This window comes from Carcharodon carcharias, chromosome 19 (genome assembly GCF_017639515.1).
Source record: "Carcharodon carcharias isolate sCarCar2 chromosome 19, sCarCar2.pri, whole genome shotgun sequence".
Taxonomy (NCBI): Eukaryota; Metazoa; Chordata; class Chondrichthyes; order Lamniformes; family Lamnidae; genus Carcharodon; species Carcharodon carcharias.
In genome coordinates, this window is record NC_054485.1 from 8997756 (window position 1) to 9015289 (window position 17534).

The following is a 17534-nucleotide window of genomic DNA, read 5'->3' on the forward strand; positions in this document are numbered from 1 at the left end:
TGTGGGCAACAGTAGCAAGACTGCATTACCCCATTCCTTAACAAAAACGAAAATAAAAATACCTGGAAAAACTCTGCAGGTCTGAAAGCATCTGCGGAGAGGAACACAGTCAACGTTTCAAGTCCATATGACTCTTCAACAGAACTAAGGAAAAATAGAAGAGAGGTGAGATATAAGCTGGTTTAAGGGGGGGATGGAACAAGTAGAGCTGGATGGAGGGCCAGTGATAGGTGGCCCCATTCCTACCCCATTTCTCATTGCCCTCTGAAGCTCAGCCTTCCTCTTGAACCACTGATCATGATTACTTTTACAAATGAATAGTTTGTAGGGACACTTCAGAAAGCAACAATGCAGTGTGGGATTGGAGTCGAAAGTAGGTCAGACAGGGTACAGGCAGCATGTTTCCTTCCCTGAAGAGTTCTTTGAACAATCTAGCAGCTTTCTGAATTTATTTTTGCAGAACTAGTTCACAAATTACCAAATTTACGGAATTCAATTTCGCAACTTGCCATAGTGGACGTAAGTCATTAAAGTACTTTGCCCTGAAGTTAAAATATCCAGACAATGGTTGAAATAAAGAGGAAACTTCAGGACATTGTTTTCCTTTTAACTTTTCTCTTCTCCTTGCATAACATTGCTAACTCCTTGGTCAGAGGCTGGTTCTGTGGACGCTGGGACATCACCCAAGTGGATGATTTTGAGGTGTGAGCACAGAAAATAAATGTTGTCAAAAACCTAGTTTTCCTCACTTCCAAGATTTTCAGTGCTGGTATTTACTGAGTGATCACACTAATAAAATCCAATGGATGTATAAACATACTAGTCCTGGTGTATTATATCACACCTACGTCAATGCATCAGCTTAAAGAGATTAGACCAGAAAATCAGTGCAAAGCCATTCCATCAGCGTCCTACTGCAAAACTCTAATTGCCAATAATTTAGTGATGTGCAATTTCTCATAAATATTTCAAAAGTGCTTATATTGCCCCAAGTTGACGCAAGATTTTTCGACCAATAGATTTGTTTAAAAGCTTTTAACCATTTTAGGAATAATGGTTCAGCAGCAACTCCCTAACTGCATCTCTCAGAAGCGCCATAAAGCACGACAAATTGGATAGCTCTTTCAAAGAGCTGCCCATGGGCATGATGGGCTGAATGGCTTCTTTTTGTGCTGTATAATTTAACTGATAATAATATGAAGTGCACTGAGTGTAATTATGTAAGAAATCTTGCCCGCCATTCTGTGCATGGCAAAATGAATGAGTAAGTAATCTGTTTCTGGTGGTGCCAACTAGGGGAAAAATATTGATCGGGAGAAGCCCCTACTCTTGTTTTGAATTATTAAAGGCATCCTCCAATATTCACCTGAATCATCAGAACAGGAAGAATTAGCTTCTATTTAATACCTTAGTCAAAGGAAAACACCTCTGTCTATGCATTGTTCCCTATGTACTTACATTGGAATTTCAGCCTAGATAACGTGCCTGCAGTGCAACTTGATCCTAGAATCTGTGAATCAGAGAGAAGAGTTGCACTAACTGAGCTAGTTTAAAACAGGTTTATTATTTTTCATGTCTTTATATTATATTCAATATACCTATATAAAGAATCTTGTAATTTAAGAAATGTTCTATAAACTACCTGCAGTATTCTAGAAGGTGAATGGTCCTCTTGATTTGATATCAAGCCAACTCTGTTAAACCATGTCCTGTCCTTATCGGAATTTGGTTACATGGACTTTGCACAGGTGGAAAGCCATGGTGATCTGCCCAAGGTCAGATCCTCTGCTCATTTCTCCACACCTAGCAATATTGTGTTTCCCTCTTCTGTTGCTCGTAAGAGTTTTCCGTTCTCAATTTCCATGAACAATGAGTGCTGTGATTGGGAAATGAATAAATGAGGTAGTTTCCCATTGTCTTCCTCATGTGTGCTTAAAGGAAACACAAGTCCACTTCCCAAAGGGTTCTCTAGCTGGAAGCAATCATTGCCTCTTGAGGTTTTCGCTCTTCGTCTTCACTACCGAAAATTTGCTTGTTCCCCCATTGACCCTAGATCGTAACCCTGAGCATGAGACTCATACCTGGACCTGGAGCAACCTGCAGAGGGCACCCTCTGAGGTCTCAAATGACCCTACTATCCTGTTCCCAGTAGGAGCCACTGAATGAGTAGGAATGCTAGCTGACTTTCCGCTCTCTACTTTAGGCTCACTGGCCCAATTGTAGTCCCATGTCTCCACCTTGAGTAAGATCAGGTATCTTAAAAAAGGTCCCACGTTCAAATGCTGGTGAGTTAGCTGAGGTAGAAATGTAGAAATAGGGTGCTTCAGTTAACTTAGGGTTAGGGAAATGGCTATCAGCCACAAATCCTGACCCATCTAATGGCTTTGTGGAAAGTAGAGGGCAGGATTTTGTCTTTCTGTCTCTGGGGGGGCAGACAGGAAATTGGAGCTGACACCACAATCAGATCAGCCATGATCTTATCAAATATCGGAGCAGGTTCAAAGGGCTGAATGGCCTACTCCTGCTCCTAAGTCCTATGTTTCTATATTTAACAGCCAAACAATGAGCATAACCGAAGTGAGGACAGTATGACCAATATGCGGATTACAAAGTATTAATAGTAGCAGCTCATCTGGCTCAGTCGATCTATACTGTTGCTTAGATTCCACACAAGTCTCCTCCCATCCCTCCTTCATCTCACCTTTCAACATAACCTTCTATTCTTTGCTCCTTTATGAACTCACCTAGCTTCCCTTTCAGTGTATCTATACTATTTGCTCCAATATTCTCTATGGTAGCAAGTTCCACAGTGATTTGTTCTAACTGGGTAAAAATCTTTTTTTTTGAATTCCATCTTATACTTATGGCTCCTAGTTCTGGTCTCACCCGCAAGTATCTTCTCCACGTTTACCCTATCAAACACTTTATAATCTTAAAGAGCTTTATCAGGTCACCCTCAGTCTTCTCTTTTGGTTGACAAACAGGGACAGCCTGTCCAGTCCATTTGTCTCAATGGTCGTTGCTGCCATTTTCTCCAAACACGGATATTCCTCAATTAATCTTCATCCTCCAGCGGCTGTGGAGGGTAGCAGGAAAATCGCATAATCTACACAATGTTACCAATACTACCAGATTGTGAGACGTGCAATCAAACTGATTGATATTAGCTCAAAGCTGGTGGCTGACCAATTTACAAAACACGTCACATTCGTCCATCACAGAGAAGGTTCAAGCCGTGCTGAATCGCTGACCTCTTGAGCACCACTGGAGAGTTTCCTGTGAAAAACCTTTCCGGATGAAATGAGAAAAGCTCCCCTGTGTGCTAAAGACATATGGACAGATAAAATGGAAATGTCCAGATGAGGCAACGTAGCTCATTGGAGTATTATCAAAAGCTAAACCACTTTACGCTCTCCTCCACAATGCTGAATAATGAACAAATTAGCCAACAAAGGCAGTGAAATGATAAGAGTTTAAGGGACATAGAATATATAATTGTCTTTCAATGGAATCTTCTTTTGGTGAACTTTGAGAATGTTGAAACACATAGTAAGAGACACATTTTGGGACAATTTAATGGTTTCTGATCATTTGATATAAATGCTGCATCACATTCAGGAATGTTCCCATGGCTTTTGACCAGTGAGGGTTTAGTTAACATCGATGTTCAAAATGAAAAGACCAGCTTTAGGTTTCCACAGCTAATTCTTACAGTTCAGTTGTTCTTGTGAGGACCCTTCCCAGGACCCCCTTCAATCATGTTCGAGCTTTAATTCCCCACTCTGTATTTTTTTCCATTTTTTCCCTGAAAGGTTAAGCAGGCTGGGGCTCTTTTTGGAGAGGTGAGCAAGTAGAGGTCTTTAAGATCATGCAAGTGTTTGATAAGGTGGACGTAAAGATGTTTCCTTTTGAATCATCAATATAAGATAGTCACTAATAAACCCAATAGGGAATTCAGAAGAAACGTCTTTACCCAGGAACTGGTTAGAATGTGGAACCTGCTACCATATTGACTGTTCGAGGTGAATAGATCAATGCATTTAAGGGGAAATTAGATAAACACATGGGGGAGAAAGGAACAGAAGGATATGTTGATAGGGTGAGATGGTGAGAGGAAGCTCATGTAGGTCATAGCCATCAATGTAGATCTGTTTCTATGCTCTACATTGTATGTATGATGTGGTTTCATGCTAGAGTATCATTCTACAGGCTCTGCACTGCCCCAGTGTGATATCTTGTCCAAAAATCCCTTCCTCTTATATCAACCTGGAGGATGAGGGTTGCCAGGCTACACAATCATGAGAAGTATCACAATCAAATGAGATCCTGTTGTGCAATCTTGAAGGGCAAAGAAAGTCATTGAATCTTGTGATATCCACATCCATGGCCAGTTAGCACAGTTGGGTTGAGGCAGGTGCTTAATAGCGCCAGCAGTGTGTACCAAGTAGTCCTTGAGGCCTATCTCTTCTACTAGCTCCATTGTGTAGTACGGCATCATTGACAGACCACTAGAGATAGTGATGTGTTCAGAGCCATGGTTAGCAACTGTCAGACAACTGAGCATACTCCATGAAGCGAGCGAGAGAGGGAGATACTACATGGATATCCCATAGCTCTGAATCTCCGTGAAGCCAACTGAAACAATTCTAAGTATTGACCTAGTTTTAAAAAATCATTTCAGCTGATAGTCAGGATGGCTTTGGTACACTGTGCAAGGCTTCCAACTGCCTTCTCCATAATAAACACCATTATCGTGACATCACCAAAAAGATGGTGGCATCCAAAGCCTAACTCCAGAGAACAAAAGGATTTGTTTTTTATAAAGTAAATGTTCATCATTGTTTTAATGGAACGTTAACGACAATGGAGCATTCATGTGGGATAATGTTTACTCCTCACACTCTCCATCCCCATAACGTAGCATAAATCTAAGAATGCCGGCTTTCTCTGTCAAATTCAGTAATAAAGGCTTCAAGAAAGTCAGCTCAAAAATGAGGCCCACTAGATCTATCACTACACAGGCGGCAAGGAGGGATTTGACACTGCATCTGCTCAATGTTTCACTGTGGGCTTATTTCCCTCTTACACTGGCCCCAGGTGGGACATGTGCAGGGTAATGTATTATAATATGAATTTGTGAATAATATGTACCACCTGGGACCGCTTTCACCAGAAAAACTGCCCACGGAAAAGTCTTCAGCCACTTAGATAGAAGGCCAGCCTTGACTGTTGTGTTTACAGTTCGAACTGTTTATTTTTTTTATCAGTTTCAAGTTTGCCTGTTAATGGACCAAAATCCGTTTCCTCTTTGCATGGATCTGTGAACAGTCATTGGTGCTTTCACAGAGTGGACAGTATTTAATGGGGGTGATGGGAGTCTCGGCCACTGACTGCAAAGCTGACAGGAGCCCCGTGCTCAGGAAGGCCCGCCAAATTAAGTTCCAATCAGGATCTTAACCGAGCAGCAGCGGGCCTTCCCTGGGATTAAGGATCCTGGAGGGGCGGATGTCCCACCTGCCAAGAGCTGCCGGCCAATTGGAGGCCAACAGCTCTTCAGTGATCGGCAGTGCCAGTGGGGAGGTGGCGGCTACTGTCGATCGAGCACCTTCCTGAGGCCCAGGATCACCGAGGGACCCGGGCCACGTGATGGCGGGGACTTTGCAGGTTGGGACCACGGAGGAAGGAGTGGCTCTCGGTGGGCCACCTCCCCTTCCCAATGCTGGGCCCCTCAGTTAGGCACTGAGTGCCGTTGGACAGGCTTTCTGCATGGCGAGCACCTCCCCCCCTCACAACCCCATTCACCGCTGGGTAATTACCTGGGTATAAGGCCCTCAAGTGGGCATTAATTGTCCACTTACGGGTCTCAATTAGCAGTGGGATGAGAAGGCTGCCCACGGGCCTTCCTGCTACGGACTGAATCAGGATGGAGGCGTGACCCTTCCTCCAGATTAAATGCACTCCTCCCAGTACATTCACCATGGGGGAGGACATTAAATTCCACCCAGTGAGACCATACAGTGATCTTAAAATGTCAGTTCCTTCAGCTAACTGTTGACCAGAGTGAAATAAGATATTCATTGAACTAGCTTTTACGTGATATAGAAATTTGTCAATAAGTGTATAAATTTAATACAATTTGTGGGGGATTCCAAAACATGAATATAAGATAGACACTAATGCATCCAATAAGGAATTCAGGAGAGTCCTTTACTCTGAGAATGGGTCGAACGCGGAAGTTGCTACCACTTGCATTACCACCGCCTCCCCACTGGCACTGCCAATCACTGAAGAGCTGTTGGCCTATGATTGGCTGGAGAGTTGAGGTGACTGGCTAGAGGGCATTTAAGGGAAGCTCAAAAAGTACATGAGGAAAAGAAAAGAACTAGAAGGATTTATCAATAGGGTTAGGTTAGGTAGAGTGAAAGGGAGGTCATGTGGGGCATAAGCACCAGCCTAGACCAATTGGTTAGAATCATCTCTTTCTAATCTCTACAATCTATGTTTCAAACAGCTTTATATACAGCAGCTCAAACACTGCTAACAAACTCAACCTTGTAGCTTCTTGGCTTGTGCCAAGTCAAGAAACAATTTGGCTATATGCAATATAATCAAGTATTGTTAAACGGATGTCTCTAAATTACATACTCAAACCGACCTGGGGTGTTTACCAAGGTAAGGGAGTATTTATAAATGTTCATTCTCCGTCACTACATAACTCACTCCGGGCAACAGGGTAATAAAACAACATCAAAATGCTGCGGATGATGAGCATCTTAAATTAAAGTGGAAAATGCTGCAAATACTCAGCTGGTCTGGCAGCGTCCGTGGAGAGAGAAACACAGTTAATGTCCTCAGAATAATTGTATTGATCAGGATCCTGAATGCAGATGAGATGATTATAACTTAGGTTAGGCATAAAATAACATTTATTAATTTAGTCAGAAGCATCACTTTTCAACTTAACCTTTTTTCAGTTGATTAGTTTACTATTGTTCTACTCCTTGTCTTTTAACTTGTACTTAGATTCATGTACTTTTCGTACAAGGAATGGATCTTGCATTCTTACACGAAAGTCTCGTGGCAGCTGGATACTGATGAACCTGTTTTAAGTATCTATTTGTAAAGCTCTGCTTTGTCTGGAGACTTAATGGTGCAATCAATACAGTATCACTCAGTGCTGCCCCCCCCCCCCCCCATTTCAGTCTCAAACCACCAAAACTTCTGATTTTAGGGGCTGAATTTTCCGGGGGACTTCAGTCACAGGCCCCTACTTGCTGCCTCTGAGCTCACCATTCAATTAAGGGTCAAAGGACCAACTGTTTCGAAGCCTTGGCAGCCCCTCTGGAAGAGTTGGGCATTGAGGCAGGTAGAAGATCGAGAGAAGGCTTCCTCAGGAGAGGTACGGTTAAAATAAGGGGCAGGCCATTTAAGACTGAGATAGGGAGGAATTTCTTCACTCAGAGGGTGGTGAACCTTTGGAATTCTCTACCCCAGAGGGTGGGGGAAGCTCAATCATTGTGCATGTTCAAAACAGGAATCAATAGATTTCTGGATACTAATGAGATCAATGGTATGGGGATAATGGGGAAAAATGGTGCAGAGGTGGATGGTGTGTTTGAATGGCAGAGCAAACCCGATGGGCAGAATGGCCTAATCCTGCTTCTATCTTCCCATATTCCTAAATGAGGGGCCCCGCGGGCTGGCCTCTGAGTGGAGGGAAGCTCCTCCAGAGGGGTCTTTTGGGGCTGTCTTCCCTTCCCGTGGCCTCCTCTTCACGCCATGGAACCCCCCCCCCCCCCCCCGGTCTCATGGCGACCCAGACTGCCACAGGGACGCCATTCAGTGGGCAGCAGATCCAGGTCACTGCCCACCACTGGCAAACTCCCTCGGCGGCAGGAATGTATCCAGGAGCCATCCCGAAGCGGCTCCCTGCCGTTTTTCCCAGCCCCCAACCCCCCTCCAGTCCCACCACCCTGGGGCCAGAAAAATTCTGTCCATGGTTTCCGCTCTAGAACTTGGCAACCTTAATAAGATGGAGCAGGTTGTGAACTAGGAGCTGAGAGCAGGAAAATAACCCAGGTACACACCTGTAGTACGTTCAACATCAAGTAAAGCGTGCCACAGGAGCCTGCTATAAGCCAGCAGCCACTTGCTGGTTGGACTCTTAGCCTGAAAAATGTTTTTTACACCATTGGAGGTTTTCGAATAACAATTAAGGGAATGGACATGAAAAGGAAAATTTTGCAGGGTTATGAAGAAAGAGCATTGAAGTGGGAATATTGGGATCTTTCAAAGGGCATGTACAGATACGACGGAACTCCTTTCTGCACCGTGTGATGCTATAGGCAGGATTTTCCAGCCCTACCCGCTGCAGGGATTGTCGGTTCCACAACAAGTCAATAGGCTTTTGGCTGGGCCACCGAATCTCCAGCGGAGGATCCTGCCACGCCAGGGCTGTAAAATCACCACCGATGAAATGCACGTTTCCATGATCACGGTTTTTAGTAGTTAGCCTGCTTTAACGGTCAAATTTTAATTTACAGAAGCACGTCCCACTTCTATTATAATGAACAATTGAATCAATGTTTGATTGCAAAGATCAAATTTGAAGTGAGTATTTTTTGATGTTCCACAGGCAGGAATGAATTCCTGACTCGGGGCATGCCGATTGAAAACAATTCGTGTTTCACTGAGTTGCATTAGATATAGAAGCATGCCCTGCTTACTCTTCTTACTGAGTGCCAAGCTTTGCTGATTTCAAATGCCCAGGAGGAACTCATTTTTTGCTACTCCTGCATGCATGTTTGAGCCAAAAGGAAAAACTTGCATTTATTTAGCATAGTGCACAAAAGGTTGGTATTTAGGTACAGCAAGTAATTAAGAAGGCTAATGGAATGCTACCTTTGTTAAGAGAGGAATTGAACATAAAAGTAAGGATGTTATGCTTCAATGATACAGGGCGTTGAATGAGACCATGTCTCGAATCCCGTGTGCAGTTTTGGTCTCCTTATTTAAGGAGGGATGTAAATATGTTAGATGTGGTTCAGAGGAGGTTTACTAGATTGATATTTGGAATGAGTAGATTGTCTTGTGAGGAAAGGTTGGACAGACTGGCCTTGTTTCTACTGGAGTTTATAAGAGTGAGGGGTGACTTGATTGAAGTGTACAAGATCCTGAATAGTCTTGACAAGGTGGATGTGGAAAGGATGTTTCCTCTTGTGGGTGAGATCAGAACTAGGGAGCACTGTTTTAAAATTAGGGGTTGCCCTTTTAGGACAGAGATGAGGAGAAATTTTTTCTCAGAGGGTTGTGAGACTTTGGACTCTCTGCCTCTGAAGATGGTACAGGCGGGGTCATTGAACATTTTTAAGGCAGAGGTAGATAGATTCTAGTTAGGTAAGGGAACCAAAGGTTATCGGAGGTAGATAAGAATATGGAATTCGAAACAGAAACAGTTCAGTCATGATCTTATTGAATGTTGGAGCAGGCTCGAGGGGCCAATTGACCTAGTTCTGCTCCTATTTCATGTGTATGTATGTTCGTATTGTTCATGACCTCAGGATCTGCATAAATGCTTTAAAGCCAATGGACTACATTTTCAAATGGGATCATCATAACATGGGAAACATAGCAACCATTTTGCACACAGCAAGCCCCCACAAACAGCAATGAGAAATGACCAGATAATCTGTATTTTAATGATGTCGGTTGTCATGTTTTTATAATGATATAAGGGATAGGGTAAACATTCTGTGGGGTCATTTATTTAGGCTATGCACATATATACATGGACAGAAAGCTTGAAGACATCAGCAGCAGAGCTGTGTTTGCTGTGTTCTGCTCACAGGCCAAAGTGAAACTGAGGCTGGATCATATGACACACTTCCCTTCCAGTGATGGCACGCTGCTGTCTCTTAAGGGCGTATTACAACATTAGCTGAGGAATAAACATGAACCAGGCTACTGTGGAGAACACCCATGCTCTTCTTAAGATTCTTATCTGTGGATAGGAGAGGACAAACGAAGCCTCGGTTTTACATCTCATCCGAAAGACAGCATTTCCCACTGTGTGGCCTCCCTCAGCAAAAATAGATTGGCCACATTCTATAGAATAGGGAATGGACTAGTGGGAATTGACAGAAACAGGTGCCTGGTGCCCTGAAGAAAGGACAAAACATGAGGTAACCATCCACGTAAACTATAAAGACCATTTGTTTCCAAGACAGTGTATCAACAATCTTTCTTCCCAAGGACAATCCCACAGTGGAACAAGCTGCCAAAGGAAATAGTCACGGCCCCATCACTTGAACTCTTCAAGACCCATCTTTTGATTTCTTCCATTTATCAGGACTACCATCTCAGCAGGTCATGCCTGGTTTAGCCAGCGCTACCCCTATAAATGTTGGTGGAATACAGAGATCAGACTGTGATGCCGACACAACTAAAGGAGAAGTAGGTGAGCACTGGGAATGTCAGCTTAAATTTTGAGCTCCAGTCCCTGGCCTGGGACTGGAACACACGACCTTCAGATTCAGAGGGTGTGAGCGCTACCCACTGAGCCTCAGCTGATAATAAAACTAGCTGAAAAGAAGTGGCAGAACAATTTGACTGCCTGTGGAGCATGGCAGAAAATAAGGATAAATGATTGATTGCCTAACCAGAACCAAGGTCACAAATGCAGATCTAATGGTAAAGAAGCAGCTGCTGAGCATTGTCCCATAAAATTGGACCTGGTCCACTGTCTCATTTAGAACAGTGCTTTGGTATACAAAGTAACAACAACATGCATTTATATAGCACCTGCAACATGGTAAAATGCCTCAACACACTTCAAAGAAGTGATATTAAACAAGATTTGAAACTGAACAACGTAAAGAGATATTAGGACAGATGATCAAAAGCCTTGGTCAAAGAGGAAAGTTTTAAGGAACATCTTACAAAAAGAGAGGTAGAGTGGCAAAGTAATTCATGGAGGCAATTCCACAGCTTAGGGCCCAGGCAACTGAAGACACAGCCACCAATGGTGATGAGATTAAAATTGATGAATGTGTAAGAGGCCAGAATTGGAGGCATGCAGAGATCTCGAAGGACTGCAGAGTTGGAGGATGTAACAGAGAAAGGGCGATGGCTGGGCAGGCATTTGCATGTAATGAGCAAGTGGATAAGACCAACAAAAGCAGGGCATCCCAAACTGATCATTAGAACCAAATCCTGATGCAAATATATTGCAGTTCAGATTATCTCATGGAATTGGTTTGTCTTGGGCCCTCCTTTGTATCTGATGGTCCCATCCCTCAATAGCTGTTGTCTCACACAATGCTCAGTGATATGTTTGTCTTAATCAGACATGCTCAGATTCTTAATGGATCCTTGTTTGCTGTTTCTGCCTAGAAAAGCTATGCTTGTGCATCAAATTGTTAACCCACCTTGACATCTCGTACATTTTGCTTGTGTCCTGCTTTTCCAGGGCAAGTGTTTGTGTTGAGTTTTGTTCTTGTAGTTGGTGTCATAGAGACCAGAACAGAAAATTCTGGAAATGCTCAGCAGATCTGGCAGCATTTGTGGAGGGGGTACAGGGTTAACGTTTCAGGTCAAGGACGTTTCTCCAGAATCTGACCTGAAACATAGGGGAGAATTTTCCCATCAGCACGTTGGGGGGGGGGGGGTGCCTGCATGCCGACACATAAAATGACGCGTGCGTTCCGATGTCATTCTGATCTTCCATTTGGCGGACTCGCACCAGAGGCGGCTGTGAGCCCGCCGAACTGTCAAAGGGGCTGTGAAGGCCATTAATAAACTAATTAAACTGATTGTCAACGCCGCCCGTCCAACCTTAAGGTTGGAGGGCAGGCAAAGAGCCCAGGCGACCTTTGCGCTTTTCATGAAACCTGATCCACGGTTTCATGAAGGTTTTATTAAATAAATAAATAAATAGATAAATAGATTAAAAAATTGACAATTCATGAACAGGATCCGGCTCGTGTGACACTGTCGCATGATGGGACACGTCTGAATAAATTTTAATCTTTTTTTTTCAAAGTTTAAATATGAACTTGATCTCCCTGAGACAGCTCCGTGCCACAGGGAGATTCCTGCCCCCCTTTCATGGGCCTTAATTGGCCCGCCCACGTAACATGGCGGCACGCGGCCGACTGCAGGTGGCGATCGGCTCTGCGTCCGCCCACGCCCTCTCCCAACCAGCCCACCCAACAGGCAGAAGATTCTGCCCCGTGGCTCTTGCTGTAGTGTGTTGGAAGGCTCTGTCTAGCAAAACAGACCAATTACTCATACACAAAGCAACTTGATCAATTAAAAAAAGATCACAATCAATTCCTGCTCCTGACAAAGAAACCACTTGATTCCCAAAATATAACATTGACATGGATTAGCTGTGAACCCCAGACTACAAAGACTTCAGGCACACTTAAGACAGGAACAAACTCACAATTATACATAACATGTTTATTATGTTTAATGGAGTGTTTCAGAGCATTTCAGACAAATTGCTTATAAAATGCAATCACAGTTTACGCCGGCAAATGGAGCAACCAGCTTGCATCTATGTTACAGCAGGATTTCAGTGCAAATCCCTGCCCCCGATGTATTTTTTTTGGTGAAGTTGGCCGAGGGATGGTATTGACCAAGACACTGGAAGACCTCCTTAGCCTTGGTTCAAAAGCATCACTGGATCTTTAATGCCTGCCTGAAAAGTAAAGCAAGAATTGCTTTCAGATGCAATTTGACTGTTTATACTCATCCATGACCTCAGGCTATTCCAAACTGCTGCATAGCCAATGAAATACTTTTGCAGTATTGTGATGTCGGAAACGTAGCAGTCAATTTGCACACAGCAAGGTCTCACAAACAGCAACATGACAATGACCAGGTCATCTCTTTTAGTGATGTTGGTTGAGGGACAAATTTTGACCAGGACATCGGGGAGTATTGCCCTGCTCCTCTTCAAAATAATGCCATGAGGTCTGAGGGTGTAAATGATGCCTCGGTTTAGTGGTTCATCTGAAAGGCAGCATTTCTGAAAATGCAGCACTCCCTAAACACTGCACTAAAGTACCAGCCTAGATTTGTGCTTAAATCCGTGGGGGCACTTATGCCGTGACCTTCTGACTCAGTGGCCAGGGAGTTATCACTGAGCCACTGCTGACACCTAAACAGGCAAACAAGGCCTCAGTTTGACATTTCAACTGAGGCAAGTACCTCCAACAATGCAGAATTCTCTTAGTTCTACCCCGAACTGTCAGATTATGAGCTCAAAACCTCCAGTGAGTCTTAAGCAAGATATCATTTTCTATCCTTGGGCTTGAGAGATACTGAATGAATACTTCTCATCAGTATTCACCAAGGAGAAGGACTTAGCGGTCGATTTGTCTAGGGAAGAGTGTGTAGATAGCCTGGATCATGTTGAGATCAAAAAAGAGGAGGTGTTAGGCACCTTTAAGAATATTAAGGTGGATAAGTCCCCAGGGCTAGATGGGATCTGCCCCAGAGTACTGAGGGAGGCAAGGGAGGAGATTGCTGGGGCCTTGACAGAAATCTTTGTATCCTCACTGGCTACGGGTGAGGTCCCAGAGGACTGGAGAATGGCCAATGTTGTTCCATTGTTTAAGAAGGGTAGCAGGGATAATCCAAGAATTTACAGGCCGGTGAGCCTTACTTCAGTTGAAGGGAAATTATTGGAGAAGATTCTTCGTGACAGGATTTACTACCATTTGGAAGCAAATAGGCGTATTAGTGAGAGGCAGCATGGTTTTGTGAAGGGTAGGTCGTGTCTCACTAACTTGATCGAGTTTTTCTAGGAAGTGACAAAGATGATCAACAATGGAAGGGCAGTGGATGTTATATACATGGATTTCAGTAAGGCCTTTGACAAGGTACAGAAGGTATAGTCGCACGGGATCAGAGGTGAGCAGGCAAGATGGATACAGAATTGGTTTGGTCATAGAAGACAGAGGGTAGCAGTGGAAGGGTGCTTTTCTGAATGGAGAGCTGTGACTAGTGGAATTCCACAGGGATCAGTGCTGGGACCTTTGCTGTTTATAGTATATATAAATGGTTTGGAGGAAAATGTAACTGGGCTAATTAGTAAGTTTGCAGACGACACTAAGGTTGGAAGAGTTGCAGATAGTGAAGAGGATTGTCAATGGATACAACAGGATATAGATCAGTTGGAGACTTGGGCGGAGAACTGGCAGATGGAGTTTAATCCGGACAAATGCGAGATAATGCATTCTGGAAGGTCTAATACAGGCAGGAATTATACAGTAAATGGCAGAACCCTTAAGTGCATCGATGGGCAGAGGGATCTGGGTGTACAGGTCCACAGGTCACTGAAAGTGGCAACACAGGTGGATAAGGTAGTCAGGAAGGCATGTGGCATGCTTGCCTATATCGGCAGGGGTATTGAGTATAAAAGCTGGGAAGTCATGCTGCAGCTGTATAGAACCTTGGTTAGGCCACACTTGGAATATTGCGTGCACTTCTGGTCTCCACATTACCAGAAGGATATGGAGGCATTGGAGAGGGTGCAGAGGAGGTTTACCAGGATGCTGCCTGGTCTGGAGGTTATTAGCTATGAGGAAAGGTTGGAGAAACTCAGATTGTTCTCACTAGAGCGACGGAGATTGAGGGGCAACTTGATAGAAGTTTACAAAATTATGAGTGGCATGGACAGAGTAGATAGTCAGAAGCTTTTTCCCAGGGTGGAAGAGTCAATTACTAGGGGACATAGGTTTAAAGTGAGAGGAGAAAACTATAGAGGAGATGTGCGGGGCAATCTTTTTACGCAGAGGGTAGCAAGTGTCTGGAAGCCGCTGCCAGAGGAGGTGGTGGAAGCAGGTACGATAGTGGTGTTTAAGAGGCAGCTTGACAAATACATGAATAGGATGGGAATAGAGGGATACGGACCCTGGAAGTGCAAAATGTTTTAGTAACCGGGCAATATGATCGGCGCAGGCTTGGAGGGCCGAAGGGCCTGTTCCTGTGCTGTACTTTTCTTTGTTCTTTGAATTAAAATCCAGCTGAGATGCATTATCTTTTCTCTCTCTTGCTGAAAGCTGGTGCTCCAACTCTGACCTTGGCTTTGCAAGTCCTGCCAGTGGAAAATCAAGACCACAGGTTTAGGATTAATTAGTGCTTAATTTGACAATCGTACTCTGAAAGTACAGTTCTGAAAGCAGAAGGTGCAACACCTGCCCCTTTACTTGCCCCTTCCTCACTGTCCAAGGGCCTAAGCACTCCTTTCAGGTGAAGCAGTGCTTCACTTGCACTTCCCTCAATTTAGTCTACTGCAATCGCTGCTCCCAATGCGGTCTCCTCTACAGTAGAGAGACCAAACACAGACTGGGTAACCGCTTTGTGGAACATCTTCGGTCTGTCCGCAAGCATGACCCAGACCTCCCTGTCGCTTGCCATCTCAACACACCACCCTGCTCTCATGCCCACATGTCTGTCCTTGACCTGCTGCAATGTTCCAGTGAAGTTCAACGCAAGCTGGAGGAACAGCACCTCATCTTCCGACTAGGCACTTTTTACAGCCTTCCAGACTTAACATTGAGTTCAACAACTTCAGACCATGAACCCTCTCCTCCATCCCCACCCAATTTCTGATCCCCCTTTTCCCAATAATTTATAATTTTTTTACAAATATATTTTTCTTTTCCCTCCTATTTTTAAATTTATTTCGATCTATTGTTTCATCTCCACCTTTTAGCCCATTTCAATCCCTTCCCCCCACCCCCACTAGGGCCATCTTCCACTTGCTCGTCCTGCTTTCTACCCTTAATGTCCCCATTAGCACATCCTTTAGATAATATCACCACCGTCAACACCCCTTTGTCTATGACATCTTTGGCAATCTTTTCTTGGCCTTCACCTATCACTGGCTCCCTATTGAGCTCTACCTGTCCCACCCACCCCCCTCTACCAGCTTATATTTCATCTCATTTCAATAGTTCTGATGAAGGGTCATACGGACTCGAAACATCAACTGTATCCCTCTCCGCAGATACTGTCAGAACTATTGAGTTTTTCCAGGTATTTTTGTTTTTGTTCTAGATTTCCAGCATCCGCAGTATTTTGCTTTTATATTATTGTACTCTGAAAGGTGTAGCTCGTGGACTATAGGAGGATAGAAACATCACATATAGAGAGAATGTTGTTGGAGTTGGGTTGGTATGGTCGAGAACACTGCTCACTTTGCCCCCTCATTGTTATTTCTATTTCATCTTCACACACCTGGTGCTTTGCTTAGTAGTGGTTAGTCTGCCTCTATGGATACAGGTTAAGTGGAGTCATTGAAAACCTTTTTGAGAATAGCTTATGTTGGCACAGAATATTTTATGATGACTAGACAAATATGACTGAAAATGACTGAGGGGCCTTCATGCACCAAGGATACTAACCATCCCCCAAACCAATGCAGGAGTTTTATTTTCAATGTGTAAATTGATTCTTAAAATGTTAAGAAGAATGGGACATTTTGATAAGCCTAGTTTTGCCATGTTTTACTTCAGGTATAAGATGGAAAATGTTTATAGATCTGTGACAAGTGCCCATACTCCACACTAATTTCTGTTGGCTTACCTTCTGTTAAGATTGTCACCTACTTCACCATTTGGTGGTGACATTGGGGAACATCTTGGGGGTTGGTTGGGGGCATATTTGACCTCAACACCAGAGGACTAACAAAATTATGCTGTTTTTTTGTTAGGCCCTGGAGGGAGAGACATAATGGCCCATGTGACAAACCATGCTGATGACTGGCTGTCAGCAATGGTTCTCAGCAAATGCCATCTCGCGGACCTTTTGCAAACTCTCTTGTAAACCTGAAGCTGTTTCATGGGGAGGTTCATGAGCCAGTGCCATTTATTGTGATATGATGTACATGCGCTTTAAGGGTGGCATATCTTAAATGACTGTCAATCATTGCATACCCGGACAGGACATAATGTAATCATCCCATGACTAGTAGTCAGTCTATCAGCAGCAGGACTTGGATTAAGGTGTGTGAATAATAGTCTCCCAGTTAACTCTATATAGTCCTATCTTCAAATACAGAATCCACATTATTGTTTCACCAATCTTTCTGCATGATTGGTACATTTACATCAAAGAAAAGAGGAACGTAATGGCATTAAGACAAAAAAAACTGCAATGTCTTGTAAGATACTTAAAACAAGTTAAAACAGAAAGTGCTGGTACTCAGCAAGTCCGCCAGCGTCTGTGGAGAGAGAAACAGAGTTAACATTTCAAGTCGAATTTGACTCTTCCTCAGAACTGATTGCTACACAGGAACCTCTGCTGCATGGACAGCATCAAATAAAAACAGGATGAACTGGAAGGATGACATGCCCATTTGGGATAGTCACAAGAGTCAATCTGAAACACATTGCCTAGGCACTGAGGTGAAGCACAGCAATTTATGTCAGACAGCGAAGATTGACTGATTTTCAGGAGCTGTAATCTGTATGAGCCAGTGACTTTGGGAAAGAAGAGAGAAAGATGGAACAACAGAAATA

General features: G+C 43.7%; 1 protein-coding gene across 1 annotated transcript in view; it reads left to right on the forward strand.

Moving 5' to 3' along the window:
• Positions 1–17534, forward strand: part of LOC121291960 (sodium/potassium-transporting ATPase subunit beta-1-interacting protein 1-like) — a 506522-nt gene that overhangs the window by 260781 nt on the left and 228207 nt on the right. The window lies entirely within an intron of this gene.